General features: G+C 39.7%; 1 protein-coding gene across 2 annotated transcripts in view; it reads right to left on the bottom strand.

Moving 5' to 3' along the window:
- Positions 1–16,811, bottom strand: part of dve (SATB1_N and homeodomain domain-containing protein dve) — a 51,028-nt gene that overhangs the window by 10,844 nt on the left and 23,373 nt on the right. The window lies entirely within an intron of this gene.

The raw sequence follows: 16,811 nt of genomic DNA, 5'->3' as shown, positions 1-16,811 counted from the left end.
ACTGACGGGAAAAGTACACGCCATTTAGATTCATCGACAGTGACGTTTCCGCTGCTATATCGGTGTGTTCGGATACGATTAAGCAGAGCGACGAAGGAGAGGGAGAACAAAATGAATTTAATTTCTCGGAGACTTAAAATGGGGGAACAGAATTAAAATTTTTTATTTAGATATTTAACACTTAAATTAAATTTAAGTGTTTAAATTAGGAGAAAGAAAAGTCATAATCCGTTCAAATTTTCAATTATAACATACTCTCGTGAGTTGTGAAATGAGTAAATTAAAAAAATCTATAAGTATAATTTACTAAAGTTATGTAATTAAAGACATCATAAAAATTTGTAAATATTTCTAAGTTACAGTTACATTTCTATATACATATATCAGCTACTTTAATAAATAGAGTTGCACTCGTGCTTATCAAGATAAAAGATATAAGTTCTTAAAGAGAGAGGTTATAAGAAAATTATCGCTTGTCTGACATCTTCATCTGAAATACCACGACTGAATGAGCGCAAACTCAGTGCATCCAGGGACCGTTAGTCTTAAGGTTTCTTCTGCGTCTTGATGACTCGGTAATCCAAGAAGACTCGACTTAATCTCTCGAAATCGAATCAGGTTACGAAGCCACGTTTAAATCGTTCGAATAATACTATTCTTCTGGGCTGACCTGCGTCTGTTCATTTCGGCCGATCAGTATCCACGGTCGAAAAACTCAATTTGCAGTTTGCACGTCCAAAGAAATGAATTGTGCCACCGGGATATCTAAGCCCAGCTGTGCGGAATGCGGCGGAATTCGCAATCCCTGGAAGTCGGCTGCTTCCGTCCTCGGAACTTAGCCTAAGCGTGTGCACCAGAAGGAAAGTGTGGGTGGTTTCGGTATCTGGGGCTGATCCGGCGGATGTCGGTCTTTACAGATAAGCGACCGGCTCTTTCGAAGTCTTTATCTGCGGCACCCGTTCTCTTTTTTTCCCCTCCTCTTCCAAATCGTTTTTATTATTTTTCTCTCGCTAACGAGTTGTTCGGTCCATTCCAGTCATCCAAGTTCTCGGATTAATGTTCGCTGAAATTTTATTATCGCGTCTGTCCCATGTAACATTACGTTTAATTGATTAATTTTATCGATTGATTTTTATTCATCATGTATTTATGATCAATCGATCGAAAATATACTGGACACCGATAGTAGTGTGTCTGGAAAATACAATATTCGAATAAATGAATAAAAAATGATTGAAAATACATTCGGATACATTTCTTTTTTATTCGTCAAGAAAATAATAATTACTTTTTCATTCCACATTTGAATAAATATTTTTTGAATATGATTACGAATATTTTCGTTTCGTATTCATAAGCCTACAAGAGAAAACAGAAATTTATAAAAACAATGCGGCTACAATTACACCGTGCTCTTAGTCCGCAATCTATATGATAGGCGTTCTTGTTTAATATATATATATATATATATATAAGTTAAACAAAGACATTTTTATTGGGAATAAATAATATATCTCGGAATTTAATGTCCTGAGACCATAATGAACGACGCGCCCACGATGTCTTATAAAGAATTTCTAACATTATCGTGATATAACCGGAATTATATCGGAATATGTATGGCGCTCTATCAAATAAATATTTATAAATAAAAAATGTATTGCTTTCTAAAATATTTTTCAAAATTTCTAAGCTTCCTTCATAAAATCTGAATACTTCAATGACAAAAATAAATAAAATTCATTTTTTTTACTTAAAGTCATCAAAGTGCCGATTATATTTAAAGGATAACGATTGTTTATTATAAGCTCTCTTTTTCAGTTTATATTTTGTTTGAATGAATATGAATACTCGTTAAATATTCATAGTTTTTTTGTGAATAAATATTGTTTGAAAACCCAAAATTTTAAATGAATACATATAATTACATTTTTTAATATGAAAATTTTGAATAAATACAATTTGAAGCTCACAATTACAAATTTTTATATTCATCGGACACACTAACCGATAGCCTCCAACTTTCTCGAGCATTATATGTTTCGCGCATGCAAAGCATGCTATTGTTCGTAAGTTTGCGTGCAATTTAAGCTCTTTTGATGTTAAGCTTGTCCGTTGGAAACAACGGATAAGACATAATGAGATAACCTTCCAGCTAGTGCTTATAAGATCACCGACCACGCGACGAAACCCTCTAAATCTAAATGTTAGCTGATTCATAGCGGCTAGATCACGCATCGTCACCAACGAAGTATCTTAATAGCATCTATATCTCACTTCGCATTTGTGTGAGCTGACATACCTAGATAGTTCACAAAGAATATAAGATCAACGGTATTTTCATTTTTTATTTCAGCAGGCTTATTCTATGACTCTTAATGCAAATTTCGTTATCGCTATAATATTGCTGCGTAGCAACATTACAACGATAACACGAAATTTGCATTAAGAGTTACAGAATAGGCCTGCAGCTATTGAAATGAAATAAATTAAATTCCGACCACTTCTGGAATTTATACGTACAATTAAGGGGGGCACTTCATGTATCGTGCTGAAAATAATGTAATTTTTCGGAATTTTTTAATAGGAGACTGTACGACAAATTCTTTTGAAATTTTCAGGACATGTTATTGTAATATTGAGCTACTAAAAAAATATTTTTTTGATAGAAAAACAATGTGAATTTTATATTTATAATAATTTAATTTTTGTGCGTCGGCGTTGACGGCGTGCAATGTAACGCTGCTTGTATTCATCCGAAACAAAAAAACGAAAACAATTTCTTTTTGTAGGGTTTACGTTATTAATTGAACCTATTTTTAAAGAGAATAATATCAAATTATAAAAATGGCGACATATAGAAGAAAAAATATCGATTTTTACGAAAAATTTTCATGTTAATTATGTAATAAAATTTATTTAAACAATACAATTATAAATAAAGGTTCAATTTATGAGGAAAGTATTTATCTAGATGTGTGCACAGGGAGGGCTCAATCGGATGAATAGTTTTTGAGTTATCTTGCACGGCAATTTTAAAAAAGTAGTTTCGAGAAAAATGCGTTTAAAGTTTTAGGTATACAACCAACAATTTTCGAGTACTTATAGCTAATCTGCTATACCAGGCCGATAAAGTAAATTTAAATGTACACACTATAGAGTATAATGTCTCTATAGGATACACAAAATAAATATTCCAGTTATGTTCAAAGCCTAAGGTCGACAGAGGGGACGCACCCCGCGCTCGGCGCTTTACCTACCTGACGATCCGCAATAAAATCATCTGTAATTACGTAATTCTTCGAATTTCGTTCTAAAACTTAAGGGACATATTTTTGATGTCTTGCGCTCTCTCCCATTCAACGCTATTTAGTAACTTGACCATATCTTTCATGTTACTCACGGTTGTGGCTCGGATTTCTCTCGCTACATCTACGGAGAAATGTCCTTTCACCGCTCGTATGATCTCGTGCTCCGTCATCGGCGGTAATAATAGCTTCGCCTGTCTTGCCAGTTCCAACGCGTAGTCCGCCATTGTCACGCCCCTTTCCGGTCGATTTTTTTGACCCATTACATGAGGTGCCTCCCTTAATTTAATTGACAATAAAAATGTTAGAATTTTTAAATAGAATTTTATTATTTATTTACACCCTTCGAAATTGTCGAAATATAATACTGTTGTCGAGATCTTTTACTGACCTTTTATAATTTCCTCTTCAATACTTCATTCTTTTAACTATCGAGAAAGTTCATAAGGCTGAGATAACAGCGTCTAGATTAAGAAACGGTTAAAAGATTAGTCTTAAGAAAAAAACGTACATCATCATTCATCGAGAATGGATTTGGTCGATCCCTTCGCCGAGAAACCCGATCGAGGTGATCGCCGGTTCGGCGAACGTACCATCGCTCGCTGGAAGCAAGGGTGAAAACTTGCCCTAAGATGCTTAGAGGGTAAGCTCTTATACAACGTGGAGAATAAGAGAAGGGTGTAGTTCTCCGATACTTTACCGTCGCATTCTCTGTCTGCGCTCTTCACGCATACGCGCGTTATGCGCGTACACGTGCGACCGCGCGACTCGCACGCACACGCGTGATCGGTCCGTGTGTGCGTTTTCTGTGCGTATGGGCAGACGCACCACCGTGTGCCCCGCGTGTACGGAAGATTAAAATTACTTCGGTAAACTGCCTCGCGGGACGAAAGGGGTGGTGGCGCGAAGCGGGCCCCTGAAGAGGGCGAACGTCTCGTAAATTTCTCGGCTAAGGAGCTTAATTTGGATTTTCGGTAACGAGTTATTGTGAACGCCAACTCATTGGGGGATGATTTAGGTGGCACCAAGGACAGGTTCCGGTCGTCTATTACCGCCGCGCGATAGACGGATTATTCCTTGGATTCTGAAGAGTAATATCTAGAAACTTCTTATCACTACCAGGACGCATAACCGCCTGTCATTCTGAAAAGTTTCCCGAGCGGAAGTCGTGGTGGTAGGGGACCACGAACGCCACCACCGAAGCGTCCAATCTTCCAAATATTAACGCCAGAATCAGGAGAGACCTATCTTTGTATTAGCATATTTATTGCAGTGAACTTAAGAACTCATATCACATTCTAACCAAACTTACGGGAACGAAGAAGGGATAATATTTCAATTTATGTACTTATACAATATATATACTTGTTCCGGTAATGATTTGGGGAGGGAGGGAGAGAGAGAGAGAGAGAGAGAGAGAGAGAGAGAGACTAAATCTAATTCTACAATATGGTATATTCTATAAATTTTTTAAATAGAACACATTACGCCCAATTATACTAAACGCAATCTTAATATAAAACCATTTATCACTTCATGTTGATTATAAATGCACAGCTTCTCTTTTTTAAATTTCAGTATTCCTTTTAAAGAATTTATTAATCATGGTGCAGTAATTCTAAATTTGAAGCGAAAGGATTTTATCCCTTTCAGATGACGATTTAATTCAAGAAGTTATTTAAGTACATCGGATAATACAAGATAGACTAAGAATAGATGCGTAATGCAAACTTAAATGTTCCAGATTAACGTGATTCCGGCGTATAGTGCTCCTATGATGTTGCAATAATGACGAGTGCGAACGAAATAAGAACGAAACAGCGCGCAATGACTCGGTCTGACAAGCTGATTTAGGAACAGGATGGAGTCCTGCGCGAAATCCTCAGAAGGAAGAGAGCTGATCCTTCCGGCGACCGGAGGAGTCCTGCAGAATGACGTAGTAATCCCGGGGGAGAGCCTCGGCCTTAGCCTTAGCTTAAGCCATGAGGGTTTGCATATACGTGGAATGGGGCCGACACTAAGACATCGGGTACATCCACGGCGTGCACGCGTCCTTAAAACACGGATATGCGCCCAACGAGGCACCGGCGCCGCCTAATCTACGAGGGTCTCAAGCAAAACCCGAATTCCCATTGGCTGGAGGAATACTAACGGATTTGGCTATTCCAGTCGCTCTGACCGATCTGAAATATTTAGCTGGATCGACTTGGTCGGGGACAGGTCGAGAAGTGAGATCAAACAAGCTCGCGAGTGTACTCGACGCGTCAAGGGATTATGGGTGCAAGACATGCTCCTTGAAGCAACTTGTTCGTGTGACTTGCATTTTTCGCGACGATCTGATACATAATAAACACCATATTACTGTCATCTTATTAAGCTGGAATCACAAACGTTAAACAGCTTCTTAATGATCGTGTTTACCAACGTCAATTAATTATAATTTTTATTAATTGATCAACTTTTTATGCAACTAGAACAAATGACAAGTATAACAAAACCGCATCACGTGCGGTTTTTTCCCCAAGCTTCAACGGCATTTCAGAGTGCAGGAGTTAATTGAAACACGATTGCTGGATGGTTCTTTTAAACAATGACGGCGTTTTAACGACATTGTGCTAAGGTACGTAATCTTCGACGGTTTCTTCGGGGAGTAACTAAGATCGAAGTGAGGAAGCGAGAGTAGGAGGAGCGGAGAAAACGGCAGGCACGGCAGCCGCGAGAGCAGAGGATTCGTGATAGAAGGGTGAAGCTTGGGGAAGGGTAAAAGGGGAGGGTTAAAGGGCTCCTTAGCGGAGATCTTAGGCAAATCCAGCGTGAAATCGCATCAGAACATCCCCTTGCCAAAACCACCACTTACTCCTACCATCTTCGCCCGGTATCTGCGGTGTATCCGCCTAAGGAAATTCTTACTCCTACTTCTTCGACCCTGGTCACGAAGGTCGCGGCTAAAATTCGACATCCTGATATAAACGTGAGAGTCACGCCGCAACCCTTTCGAAGTATCCCCACATTCACACGGTATTCCCAAATTCCTGTTCCCGTTCGTGACAATAATTAAAAATCATCGTCCAAATCTCTAAATCAAATGAATCCCGATAATAAATAATCAAGCTTAGCACAGATACACAGAAAGAACAATTTTATTAAAGTATCTAGAAATTCGGTTAGAGATACAGTTCTGAAAATAATTTTGTTGGACCAGCAAAATAATTATGTAAGAAACTCAAGCATGATGAGCAATTCCGCAAAAAGTTTTGACATTCAAGCAATCAGCTTGAGCTCCTACATAATTATTTTGATTATTAGCTCAACAAAATTATTTCCGGATCTGTATCTCAGCAACTGTATTTCGCAATTTGGCTGTCTTATTTTTCGGAGAAATCGATCCTTTCAGATCATCATGATTCGTTCACGATAAACTTAGAAGTGGCTTATCTCGATCTTCGTCACTCTCCCGAAGGTAGTCAGTTTCTGACGATCTGACAGTTACAAACGGACAATTACTCAAAGCGGCTCTCTTCCTCTCGTCTTTTCTTCTCTCGTCGTATCTCGTCCCTCTGTTCCGACACATCTCTCTATCCTTCTCGTCGCGATCGCGGGGAATATCCCGAGCTCCACTCTCTTAATCAAAACACGGAGAGAGAAAAGACATTAAAAGCCGCGTCGAGACTCGCGTATCTCGCCTCGAAATAGAGTTCTAGCCGACCAGGGAAGATAAGACTCCCCCTCGGAGCTGCTCTCTTTTCCGGCGCTCTTATAGGATCACTCTATATGCGCGCTCTATTATTACAATACATTCAGACACGCCTGCGAGAAGTCGCGTGCGATTTTCGCCCGGTGAGGAGATTATGTCAGACGCCGGCGAAACGGAAAAATGTTTCGGCCCGCGTGATAAACCGTGACAGATCAGCGTAGGGTTCGCGAGCGCGGCGAAGTATAGATTCTTTTTATGCAATTTTCATACGAGTGAGCCTGTATGATACAATAATAGCACAATATTCATAAATAACGTCATTAAATGTAATCTGAAATTCTGTGTTATCGATCAACGTATTATTAGCCCAAATAGAAAATGTACGTGATATATATTCCTTGGCAAAAGAGACATTGAAGCACAGTTTCTCTACCATTATCTAATTATACTTCAGCTAATCTGCTGATATTAAAAGCTACCGCATTTCATAATTGGATTTAATAATAACGCTACCTGCAGTTAGATGAAGTCGCATTGAAGTACGCGGTATGCTTGCTGATTAAAATAAAATTAGGCGTATGTCAGAAACGTACAATTTTTATAGAAGTTAAGAACAATGAAATGGAATATCTCGATCGCATGACGTTTTTCACATGAAATTGAGCGAAGCAACGCGAGACTCGAAAGAGCAATGTTCCGCCGGTCGTTTCGATCTCGTTTAACGATCCGAAGATCCGCAAATCTCTAGTTGCGCGTCCATTCCCGCTCCTGACGACTCGAAATCGACGAGCTCGATGCAACGAACTCATTCGTACTGAGACGCGATCGTTAAGCCCGGCCACTCACACTCACGATCCCGACTTGCGCTTTCTTACATGTATGACGGGGAACTCGAACTAGATCTCCGTTCGAATACATCCAGGTGAATACATAATGTGTAATCCCCGGGGTATGCGGACTCGGCGTCTTAGGCTAATCTTGTTAGGCCTTGTAAGCCTCCGGCTGACCCTATAGAGCAGACTTTTAATCCCTTAACACGCTACGCATACGGAGATTTTGCATAAGAAAGAAATAGGATTGTCCTGCCTTCGTCGAAGGCGACGAGGCGCGTCTTACGCTGTCTCGCGCGAAAGGGCTGCTTTACATTCGGTTTCTATCAGTCGCTGTTCAACAGTCTGTAATTTTAATTTCTAACTAGTTTTTGCAACCCTAAAACATTATTGGCCTTTTCGGTTAGGATTTCGTCTTAATATCTTCTTCGGTGTATTAAAACAATTTTAATTCTCTAAATTTAACTCTCTAAATCTGAATTAATGGATAATCACTGTGACGTCAGTCCCAATTATGCCAATGAGCGAATTTATAGTGAAATTCAACTAAAAAATGAAACATGGAATCCCTAGCTAACATTGATTTAATGTATTATATAAATTCAATGTATGTGGTATTGGAACTAACATGCAGAAAATATCGATATTTGAATTACATAATGTTCAAACCTCCTTTCTTTTTCAGTTAAATTTCACTGATTCAAATTTAGAGAGTAATATTATAAATTGGAAATTGTACATGTGGGAAAAATGGCCAAGTTGATTGATATATTTATTACTTTTAATACATTTTTTTTAAAACGATTGCCATTTTACCGTTAAAGCATTTTACATAATACAATAAAATTGTGAAAACGCGTTGAGATTAAAAAATGAAATCATTAATATAATATACGCGGATTTGTAGCGTAGTGGCGTCTTGTTATAAACCGCGAGATATTCAAATAATACGCACTCTGGAAGAATGCTAATGCTTTTCGTTGATCTGCATCGGCTAACGTATGCGCGCAACGACGCGCTCCGCGAACGAGCGCGAAAACGCGCGTGATGTTTCAGCAAGTGATTAATGCGCGCCTCGCTACTCTCTCTCTCTCTCTCTCTCTCTCTCTCTCTCTCTCTCTCTCTCTCGGTCTCTCTCTTTCTCTCTATATATCGTGATACGCGGAATTGAAAAAGAAAGTAACAAAAATCGGCTACGCAGCTGTTGCGAGCGGAAGACAAATGGATTCCCAGAGTACCAATCGTCGCCGGCGAAACTTTAAATAATAATTAATGATGATTACGGCGTAATGCGCTCGCATTCAAACAATGCCGATAAATAGCGGTCATTGTCAATATCATTTTAATAATCGTGCCGCGCTTCACGGAATAGAAAGACACGCGGACACGTCTCATAAAAGGTTGCATCAAAAACTGACGTGCCTCGTATAAATTCTATGTACCAACGTTTCATATCGACGCTCGATTTTAACAAAGCCGAAATCAACCTTTCCTCAACAAAACTTCAATCTTCCATAAAAAGAATAATCGTATAGTATAATTAACAATGGCATTAATTAACTTCGTCATCGGAAATTTCGATATCAAGAACGATTTAACGATCCGATTAGCCAGTAGAACAACGCCTTTTCCCGAAATGAAATTCCATGAAAGCGACGGTGAATCAATGGAAACGACTTTTACGATTTCGCGATAGTGGGTGCATTGTATTGCTACTTATGTAAAATTTGGTATATACAATACAACATGCAATGCCAGTTAAATCCTATTAAAATCCTATTAAAAATAGATGAGGAAAACCGAGTCGCGTTCACAGCGAGCCGACGTAGTGTGGCTCGCCGTCGGTGCACAACACGAAGATGCTTGTGAGATACCGTCTTGTATTTATATTTATAAGAGCCTTAGAACATTAAGGCTCTCTCTGCCGACTATTATGAATGCACAATGGAGTCCAGCGAGTCGCGCGGCTTCATCTCTCTGATCCTCGTCGGGATAATTAAAAAGGGAGCCAATTCGACAATTCGGCTTATGAGGAGCCTCCTTTTACCAACTTCTTTACTCTTCTTATATATTTTGATTATGTATTATACAATATCGTATCTTTAAAACTGCAAAAGCGTCTGGCGTTAATCGGCGAGTAACGTTCTTTTCGCTTATTTAGCTTATTACATAGCTTGTGAGAATTGTAGGATTGATATGAGCTATCGAGATTAATTCATCATTTTGATGACTGATCATAACTCGTTTGATTATTTAATCTGTTTTGTTCTTTAGAATGCAAATCACATCGGAAATATTTAAAGATGTTTTAAGAATTAAATTTGATAATTGCAATTTTGTTATAATTAAAATAACATTGGGATTCATCATTATTCACAATAATCGTACAAAATTAGCAAATATCGTTTAATTATTATTCCTATATATCTATAATAAAGTAATTCCAATAATAGTATAAATATAATTAACTGTTCTACTCTTTCCGAATCGTGGTATAGTGCATAAATCGCATAAAAGCGTAAATCGTATTTAACTTATAAAAATATCTGACGTAAAAGTCAGATGCTTTATTGGAAAAACTGTAAACTAAAACTTCACATCGTACCAAAATATTTGAGCACAATTTTAATTCAATTGATTTATGCGACTATTTGGATTCTCGGTGCAACTTATAGTCAATCCACAGCGATTCATCTCGACGGCAATGCTGTAAATAGATTCGAATTACTTGTCACGTCGCTTAGCCATTCTCGATGTTTTAATGATTATTACCGATCGGTTGAGAAGCACCTCCCGGCGACATCACCTGCCCCGAGTCTGAAAGAGGAGAAAGATAAATCGAAAGCAGGATGCAGAGGCGTGGATTTTCGCGGAGGCTGGCGAGCGAACGCACACGATTTCGTGCACACGTACACGCATGCTTTCGCGCGGTATATACAAGAGAAGGAGGGTGAGAGAGAGAGAGAGAGAGAGAGAATGGGAGATACGCATGAAGAGAAAGAGAGGACCAGGAGAGGGTGACGAGGGCGGTGGAGCGAGCGGAAAGGTGAGGTCGGTGGGATCGCTGTATACCTACACGCATCGCGATATAACACGTTGGAGTTAATGCCACTAACACAACGCCACCACCTTCGGGGATTATCCTACGGGGGATATTTTTGATCGTGCAATAATCCCTAATACGATTTACACAGCTCGTGCTCGCAGGGACGCACGCAACAGCTCGGCTAGCCGGTAACGATTCGGCCGGTTGCACCTGATCGTTATTCCAGGTGCCGGGCGTTTCATTTTAATCATTAGAAGCGTTAGCGCAAAAATACAAACAGCGCCATATTTGTATAATAGACTGCAGTGATTAATTTCGAGCCGGGAAAACGCGCCGGCCGTTTACTGACGACGGAAGAGGACGATTCGTTCCTGTTGAAAAGTAATCTTGTGCGTTCGGAAAAGCGAAATTCTTTTCATTTATAGAGAACGTTACGAAAATGTTAACGTATAAAACCGTGAAGAATAAAATCGTGTAGAATCATCGACAATGTCTACGAAGGCAAATAGATACGAGAGAGATACATCCTTCTTGTTTTTACGAATAAAGCACTAAAAAAAAATAGAAAAAATGATTACGACTTAATTATAATTTCCAATTGTACTGCACAGTGTTATCAAATTAATGGGGTGATAGTATTTAATGGGCTTAATCCATAGCGGAGGGATGTCTCTATATGGAATATTAAATCACATTACAATGATCACGCCCATCAATTCAACTTTAAAGCAGATAAACTTAAATCATTGCAAATGTTGCATCCACTTGCTCTTTCAATTGTGCAGAAATTATCTGTCCCAGCTGCCGCATTCTTATGATTTACAAGATTACTCGTGTGATACTGTATAGTACGGTAACGGGGCAGCAGATGTAACGTATATTTCTCGGTAACTGAGACGTACGATTATTGCATCTTAACTAACATCTCAACGTAAATCAATTCGATACTTCTACTGTCGTGCGCAGAAATGTACACGCTACACTGTACGATCTCTTATTTTTTACATATCTCTGCTGTTACTATCCATTATTTTTGCAGCATTTTCGAGAAACAGTCACGAAATTTGCACCGGCCGAGAGGTACTGACAGGCGGAAAGAATCAGACGAGAAAGAATTCCTGAGGAAATTGCTCGTTCCTTTATCGATTAAAACACATTCGTGTTAAGGTCCAGCTACAATGAAGAGTTTTAGGCCGTAACAGTAGTCGTAAGCGAAATGAACCATTTCCATTTCGATACAGCCTACGGCTTACGACAAGTGTCTTGCGTCATTTTGAGGCTGTTTGGCGACGATTTTCAATATTATCAGTGAATCAGTGAATTTATAACTGTTGCAACTGCTGAGAAAACTCGATCACTATTTTGCATGTAATCTCAAGCAGTGTATTTTCTGATCGACTTTATATCGTAGCTGCCGCTATGTCGTCTTCATTGTAGACATACGTGTTGTAGAAATTGTGCTACTGCTTGCGTCTTACTACATTACTGCCTACTGCTAATTGTTTTGTAGCTGGACCTTTAATCGACCGCGCGTTGTCATCTCGAATCGACACGTAGGAAAGTCGATGATAGCGAGCGACACTCTTCGCACGGTCGTTAGAGCGCCGGATAAAGATAAGTGCCGACTCTTCTCTCTGCGGAGTCTCTCCTCCTTCGTCTTCTTCTTCTTCGTCTTCCTTGGTCGCGGCCGAAGATTAAGCCGGCATCCGTGGGCGCTGACCCGTGAAGATAACCGACGTGTATTCCCTCTAAAGCCCGTCGATCGGCTCTCCGCGCGTACATGCGTGCCTCTCGCGCGTAAGCCGCGGCTTTTTTATCAACCCCCGGCGCGCGGTATACGGCTCGTTGTATCGCCGACTTTCGGATTTCCAGGCGTCGTCGTCGTTCGTTGCACTTTGATCCCTGTAACGCGTCCGTCCGTTATGACGCGCGAGGAATCAACGCCTCGATAACGCGCGCGCACAACGGGGGGAGGAAGACCGGAGGCAGAAGATCGACAAGGATTGACGGGTAACGGATCATTTCTTGCGACCAGCGGCACAACAGATTTTCCCCTTATCGAAGGATTACTCATCTGTCGAGAAAAGGCACGTGCATGCGGATTACTTCGTTATACTTCAGCTCCAACAGCGCGATCGAGTCACGGTCGATCGTGATCGCTGATTTCGCGGATCGCGCTTCGTCTTTTTGCAGACGTTCTTAGTCAGCGGTTCAAAGTACTTTGACAGCATCAAGTATATTAAAATTTTATATAACGCATCATAGCCTGCAGCTATAATTTCAGATATGATACACAAGCGACTTATCTTATTAAATCGCATAAATCTCCTACTTTGAAATATAATAAAATTCTATGTTCAAATAACGTCTATAAATCATTGTGATTCATTTTATATTTCTCCTATCATTTGTATGCGTGATATCTATCATTTGTATACATGTATTTATTTAAAAAATTTTTTTTAATATCATTATCACCAAAAGCAGAATATTCTGAATGCTAATAAAGCGAGTAATAATAAATCTGCCGTTTAGCGATTAAATCAAGGTTGCGTATCTTTCCGTATTAAACACGGCGCCAGTTTATTTGTAAACGCCACAAAAATTTTACAACTCACCTTTCAGAATCAAGGTAAACAAAAATTACGTTCACAGATCCGATAACGCAGAGGAAAACTAAAAGTAAGATAACGCGGTAAAATCAGAAGTGTGACAAATATAATGACGAAGATTCGGGATCGAGGAGAAACGAAAATATAATATACCGGCAAACAGGCGCCAGCCGCGTTTCGAACGTTACAATATTAAGTACCGTATCGCGTTATCGCGACTACGCTTCACGCCAAGGACGAAGAAAATCTCTTCCTGCCGATCCCGATTCGGTCTCGCCGTGAAATTAATTCAACTCGCGCCGCGCTGTTCTCCACACATTCGACACGCCAATCGATGACAATCGCGCGCCGCAGTACGGCATTGTCCGTGTGCGCGACAGTATAGTGTTACGAAAGTGCGCTTTTAATCCCCCTCGAGCTAAAAATCAATAGCGTGCCCCCTTGATGGTTAAAACCTCCCCCGGGATAAGCCCGGGCTGGGACCGTAGTTAAATAAATCCTGGATCAAAGGATAAGTCCTACCTACCGCTCTCTCTTTTTTTTTTTCATTCGCATATACTTTCTCGACCCTTCTCGCGCGTTTCCATCCCTTGCCCGGTATCTCCCTTCCTCATTCTCTTTTCCCGCGCTTTTCCATCCGCCGCGGATTATTGCCAAGATCATAAATTATAAATCTTAACCAGTTCGACCAAGTGAAATTATTTCCCATCCCTCTTTCTCTACCCTTCCCTGCGACGAGCCTGTCCCTTTATTCGGCCGACTATGACGGCTAAGCAGGAAGATCGAGATTTGTGACGGTCCCCATTCGACGGAATTAAGATCATGTTCCGTCCTTTTTTGCGCACAAGTTCCTTTCTCCCGTCGCTCCTGCTCGACCCAAGTTTGCTTACGCGCGCTTCTCTTTCATCGCCGCCATCGTTCGCAGCCCGTCGCGAGCTTTAATCTCGGATTATTTCGAGCCAGGATCGGGGATTAATTCGAGGAAGAGTTGACTTATTTGCAAACGACGACGACAACGATGGCGCCTTTCTGAGGTGCGATTACTGACGTTGAGTTTATCAAGTTTGCGATAAAAATTAGTGGCTACTTTCACCAAGGTCGATTAGCTGTAACCAGTAGTTCTCTTTGTCATCGTTTAATTTTTACTCCGGAAGGAGATGAAAAATTAGTTAAAGATCAAAGTTAGCCGGTGAAACCGTGAAGCCAGTCGCAAACGATAAAAGGATCTCTGATTAATGAATCCTCCACCGTCGTCGGTGGTGCGCGCGATTTGAATTTCTAAACGAATACACGCCCCCCCCCTCCCCCTATAAACGTTTGAATACGGAAGTAATAGAAAGGGACACCGAGATTTTCTAGCGAGCTTTCTAAGGATACTCGAGTCCTTAAGTCAGCAGGGAAGCATAAAAGGAATCGAAAGTTTGTACCACGCGTCGTAGGATCGCCGGTCGCTCCCGAGATTTCCGTTGAATTCGAAGGGCTTTTTGTACCAGGATCTTATAGGGTAGACACGACGAATCTCGGTGGTGTCTTAGCGGAAGAAACGCACGCCAAGACAACTACTGGCGAGACCTCGTTGATCCTGGATTTAGACGGAGTTTAGGGCGTTTTCATATCAGGAGTTCATGATTACGCATTGACGCCTGTTCGCGCCTTTGTTCCTAATGGCAGGATCACCTGAGGGATCATCCTGGTTTTAAATATCCGTCGGCTTACGTATCGACCGAACACAATTTTGTAACGACGCAGAGAGATTCCTTAATGAAAGGATTATATCGCTGAAAGATCAAACTTGACTTTCACATTTAGATAAAGTAAAACAGCATTGATAGAAATTATAATCAATCGCTTTTCACAACCAGATTTTCCAATTTAATATATCAGCTCTTTTAATTTTTATAAATTTTGAATTGATTTAAAAAATTCTTAATTTTTATAAATAATAAAATTCTTAGACTTTGCAAAAGCTAGGAAAAAAAATTAATTACGCACGCGAGATTACGTTGATCATTCTGAGAAGAATATAATATACTATATATAAAATAAAATAATGTACTATACACGTATAATATGATATACTATATATAATATAATAATGTACTATACACGCTTTATATTCTTCTCAGAATGATCAACGTAATCTCGCGTGCGTAATTAATTTTTTTTCCTAGAAACACTGGAGATTTATGGGGTTGCATAATATAGCACTGTTTCGTAAATAGCATAAATATTAAAAGCATAATAATAAAAAGGATCATATATTTCGTCCTCCTATTACAGCGTATGATATTGCAAGCCGTTACAGATCACATTTATTTGTTCTGGCGCGAAAGAAACGCGTTTACGATTTCTGACCGACTGTACGGGATTCCAGATTAGCAAGTTCCTTCACTTCCGTTCGACGGATTTGTCTAGATTTACCGGAGGTTTTGCCATCAGGGCACTATGACGTAAGTTTTCCAGCCGGTTCGCGCGTGCAACACTCGCGAGAATCCTGCCAAAGGATCCTCCGTATCCTGTCGCCCTGGTACCGTTCTAACTGTATATCCACTCAAAATCGTCCGCAGCTTTGCTTGCCTACGCAAGCCCAGATTTTGTCGTCTTCTATCCCCGTGCCTGTTGCTGGATGATGGCGGGTCATCATCCCTGTCGGCTCCCCACGATATCCCATGAGAATGTGGGTAAGGCCACCGTGTGACCTCTCCGTGCCAGGGGAGTATAACACAGGGAAAGGACCGGGAAGGAAACGATGTATTGCGACGGGGGTGTTAAAGAAATATTCGGGGTTGACTGTTCGTTTGGTGGAACATTGGCAAGTGCGTATAAGAGAGTTAGATATTTAAAATAATACACGCGCAATGAATAGGGAGGAGACTTTCTGGGCATCTCGATACAAACAGAGGAAAAACTAAAAGAAACATCGAAATGTCGAACAGTATCAATGCTTGACATTGTATGAATAGACGACGTTAAAACTTCATATATTCAGAACTTAAGATCGAAATATCCAGATATAAAGGATTTATGAATTTTCGTATAAAACATATTCAAAAAAGATTTATGGGTACTTCAGTATACTCTCTTTTTTAACTAATAAAAGAAAGGATACGTTAATTTATAATAAAATAAAAATTAATAAAAATATTAATTGTTTAATCTTATTTATATTATCTTTTTTGAAAATATATATGTACATGAAATGCATGAACTATACACTGAAAGAAAATATAGTCAATTTTAACATATATTTAGTTCAATACTGCCAATTAAATATTTATTAAATATAAAGATATATTTATTTGATACAAGAAACATTAATTT

Source organism: Mycetomoellerius zeteki, unplaced genomic scaffold (assembly GCF_001594055.1).
Source record: "Mycetomoellerius zeteki isolate Tzet28-1 unplaced genomic scaffold, Tzet1.0 scaffold211, whole genome shotgun sequence".
In the NCBI taxonomy this organism is placed as follows: domain Eukaryota; kingdom Metazoa; phylum Arthropoda; class Insecta; order Hymenoptera; family Formicidae; genus Mycetomoellerius; species Mycetomoellerius zeteki.
This window is presented reverse-complemented; position numbering and strand designations above follow the sequence as displayed.